Raw genomic sequence first — 4,781 nt, 5'->3', positions numbered from 1 at the left:
AGTGCAGTTATCAGACAATGTTATTTTGAAGGAACTCTCCATTGTGTCCCAAATGCTTTTAAATAGGCAGACTGACTTGACAATAGATCATTAATCACACCTGAACGTCCCCACAGACACTAGATGTGATACTCAGGTAACATATTGTTTTTCTGACCCCGGTCGACTTCCGATTGAAGGCAACAAATAAGACCTGAAGCTTGACTCTGTGATTCAGGAAGCACATATAAGAGGCAGAAAGGTCACAGGAATACTGCTGGGATCTTCCTGAAGGAGTAAAACCTCTTCTGAAGCTGATCTTTACAAGAAAAGGAGGTCAGAACCATGATAACACGTTTGTTTAATAAACTGTAGTTTGACAGATTCTGTTGAGAAACTTTATAATTTTTTCTTAAAGTTAATTCTGCAGCAAACTTGTTCTTTAATGTTTCCCTTCTTGTGCAGAAACAAGCGACAAATCAGCGGCAGGCACTAGGAAACGTCAGTGGTTTGCAGGAAGTATCCTGCACATTGTTTTCAATTACATGGAAGTGAGCCAGGACAGACTGAAAGGTACCTGTATAAACATGTTTTTGTGTTTGAGGGCAGTTATATCCAAGAGAGAACAATTAAAACTCTTCAAACAGGAATCAGTTTTTAAACAAAAAGAAAAACAAAAGACAAAAAATAAATATGATGCCAGTTTGTTTTTTGTTTCATTTTATCAGAATATACTAAATATAAATATTCCACTGGTATATATTATATACCAATATTCTGGTGATGGCACAGAGTTGTTAATTTCTAATGCTAGTGACACTACTACATTACCCAGAGTGCATCTCAGGCAGCCTGGACAATACCCATGACAGGAATTGAGTTTCCTTATCTGGTTACTACTTTGACATTTCACTAATGGGACACAATAAAATACCTCCACAGCCTGCAGCGTCCGTGGCACTGTTTCCATGGATATTGTTTTAACTTGTACTGCCACCTTTTGGTGTTTCTTTGTAGCTACAGATAATGGGGCCTACTGTGACCACTGTGCCTGACTTTGGTATTCAGTCTTCTATTTTACCAAGAAACATCTGCAAATATGTGTTTTTAGAACGTGTAGAAGCCTACAGTGTGTTTTGTACTTAAAATACATGTCACTGAGTATTTGTTGTTGTACCACCTGGGCTTTTTCCAGTAGCTAGAACTGTGAATGATAAGAATAAGTTTACCAACAGGCCCGTACTGAACATGTATGGTTCAACTGATTGGGCAACATACCAAATAGTTTATTAGTTATTTAATATTATTAGTTGGTCTTCAATATCCATTATACACCTATGATAGCTGTTTATGTAAGCATAATTTTGAAAAAGACTGGACCCCCCAGGGTTTGTATAGAGCTTTTGACATGCAGCAAAGGCGCCCTCCTGCCAGAGGTTTTAATCTGCTTTTGGAGCAGGTATTGCAAAAACAGCCTTTCTTTGAGTATGAATGATATACAGTTTGGCAGGCGACACTTTATCACTCATATTGATATCATGGTCATATTAGCCAACATAAACGGCATTCAGTGTAAAGTCACTTTGAGTAACTACAGAGTGAATCTAGAAGGGAAATCCACCCAAATGTTACTCTGAAAATGTTCAGTGTTTAATAGTAAATTTCAACAAATCCCTCCGTAGGCTGAACAGCAGAGGGACAGGCCAGAGTGATGCTGTCAGTTAGATACAGGGTTCACTCATAATGACAAGACCGGATTACCATCTGAACAACGCAGGCAATTGTCACAGTACCTTGTATCCCCAAGGGCCCCAAGGTTCACCATATGCCAACTGCTTTTACATGATTTGATTAATTGCAAATTTGTCAGGGAAATGGCACCACTTAAGTATAATACCTTCAGTATCGTAGCTAATTGTGCTCATATGGTCCAGATTCCTTAAATAAATGACCACAGTCTAATTGATGCACAGGAAATCTTGATACAGGTCCAGCGTTGGAGTACTGGTTGGTTTATGGCACTGCAAATGTTAGAGACTTGGAGGTAGAGCATAAAGAAGGTAGGGGGGTCAGTAGGGACACAACAACTTATTTTTTCCTCTGTGAACTCTCTGTAGGATTATTATATGATTATTAAAGTGGCACACTATGAGATAAAAATACCATATAGGATTAAAGTGGCCCACAATCTGGCTGCCATTAACTGGCTATTGAGAGCCATTGACACACTTTCCTGATTGTAATATTACAAAGATATTACATTGACACCACACAGGACCAACAAAATACCAAATTACAAGCAAAATTATGTCTCATATAAAATCCTATTAGAGCGCCACTGGCAATTAACCCGGTCCCATATGTAGCCTGTTACATTCCCCCACAGGTAGATGTGTAGCTGATACAACGTGTTAAAGGTCCAGTGTGTAACATTTAGGAGGATCTATTGGCAGAAATTAAATATAATATTCATATGTATGTTTTGATTGGTGTATAATCACCTGAATATAAGTATTATTGTTGTGTTTTTTTTTTTTTTAACCTTAGAAGGAATCGTTTTATCTACAGAGGTAGCAGGTCCTCTTTTTTGTTTGTACGGTAGCCCAGAATGAACAAACCAAACATGGGCTCTAAACAGGACCTTTCACTTTTTCTACGAGTTTCGTTGCCGCCATAGTTTCTCCTATACACAGAATGGGAGGGTGAGGTGAGGGTGTTGCAATCAGCAAATACACCACTAGTGGCTCCTCAGCTCTAAGTCTTCCTCTTCCCCAGTGCTATTGGCTGGTGAATCTGGACCTGCAGCCAACCACAGTCCACCTGGCGCTATAAATACCTGAGGAGCTCCACCTGTGTATGTTTGCTTCCTGCTTTCACCCTAGTACATGTGTGATAATTAATTATATCAAGTTACTGCCTCCAATTCAAATACATTTGACCCCATGCCAGAAAGTCCCGTAGAAGAGAGCTGCTATTTCTTGTTACCTTTTTTCTTTTTACCTGTTTGTTGGTTGTGTTGGTAGGAGGTTATGTGTCTTTTGGGGTATTGTGGTTTTTACTCAGAGCTGTTTGGTTTAGCCAGGACTCTCCTTGAAGTTACATTTAAGCTCTGGCAATACAAAAACACTTCAATACTGAACTAATGGATTTGTATGGCACCCCCTCTCCCCTCCACACAACTCCGTACCAGAGCCATAGGAATGCTGTACTGTCCAGACTTGGCTGGTGTGTTTTTTCCGCCAGCAGTTTGGAGCTCAGACGCTATTCGGCGCTCTCGCACCGTGAGAGCAGCTCGTCCTGCCCGGTGAGAGACGCTCTGACAGGTCCGACTCAGCGAAAGCCCCCTTCAGAAACTCACCATCCAGCATTTCAGCCTCCGCACCAGAGCGCACAGCATGCAGGCGTCCGCCGGAGCGCACTGACTGGTTCAGGGAGGGATGGACTCCTCTGCACCGAACCAGAGGACCGCTGGACCGGTTTGTTGGGTGGGAGAGGCCGAAGCTGAAGGCGTGAGGAGGAGGAGGAGGAGGATGATGATGATGGTGCCAGTCAATTTCGAGTTAATTCCTTAACTGCTGCCTTTACATTGGGGTGGAGGGCTTCAGTAGTCTGCCGCCTGGCAGGATAATCCGCTTGCCGGGAGGAGCAGGGAAAGCCCTGTCCACACTGTGGCAGAGAGAGAGACAGAGAGAGAGACAGAGAGAGAGGAAGGGAGGGAGAGTTTTAAGTCGGGCAGGGATAGAGAGAGTTGACAGGAGTGCTTGGTCATATTTGGAGCTTTTGTCCTGCTGCTGGAGGCTTAACTGAACTGACTGACACAGACTCAGAGGAGGACTATCATTCAAGCTGTTGGACTTCCACTGTACATCATGAGTGGACCGACAAATGGTAAGCTGTGTGTGTGTGTGTGTGTCAGTCATACTGTATGTATTAGTTAGTGTGCTATATGTGTGTGTGTGTGTTTGCTTCTGCCTAATCAATAACATAGTGTCCTGGGAGGTTTTAACTCAAAGTAGACATAAACAGCCCCTCACAGAGGTTATTGATCACTGACTCACTTATTGACACTGTATTTCATCATGTAATAAGCCAGCTCTCTGTCAATGAAGGTTAGAAACAGAGGCTGATATTGTGTATTGATATCTGACAGCTTCCATCAGTATTTTTATCATTCTGAGTGTGTGTGTGTGTGTGTGTTAAGCAGTGTGTTTGGATTGATATAGATTTCAGTGGTTCTCATAACAACCCAGAATTTCTTCACTGAAGACATTCCCATATTCACAGTCCCCATTATCCATCATTAACAAATGTGTAAGCACTGCTCCTTTGGCTTTTTGATTTATTTTTTTGTGGCAGAAAATGTTTCAGTATTGCAATCAATAACAGTCACGTAAGACTGTCAGAAAAGCCTGTGACAGCCGCTCAGATATTCTGGAGAGAAGAAAGGAAGCTGTTCTTTGAGCTGGAAGACAACAGAGCACATCTTTGGTCTACACTGTGCCAGGCACATATTAAAATGTCCCAATATCTAAACATAGAACCACATGAAGCAGGTTTTTATTAATGTGAAACCACTAAATCCCAGAATCTATTTCCCCCAAAAAATAAAAAGCAAAGTGGCTCTGCAGACATGACACAGCGCCGTGCTTTCCAGTAAAAGCAGCAGGTACTTTCCCCTCCTAGCAGCCACAGTTTTATATCTGTCACCTAAGGGAGATGTTTAACCTTTTATAAGGGCTCTGGTGCCGTGACACTCCCATACAATTATGACCATGTCAGCATAGCGGGGGGGGGGGGGGGGG

Source organism: Morone saxatilis, unplaced genomic scaffold (assembly GCF_004916995.1).
Source record: "Morone saxatilis isolate NCDOM2014 unplaced genomic scaffold, NCSU_SB_2.0 Contig20, whole genome shotgun sequence".
Taxonomy (NCBI): Eukaryota; Metazoa; Chordata; class Actinopteri; family Moronidae; genus Morone; species Morone saxatilis.
This window is presented reverse-complemented; position numbering follows the sequence as displayed.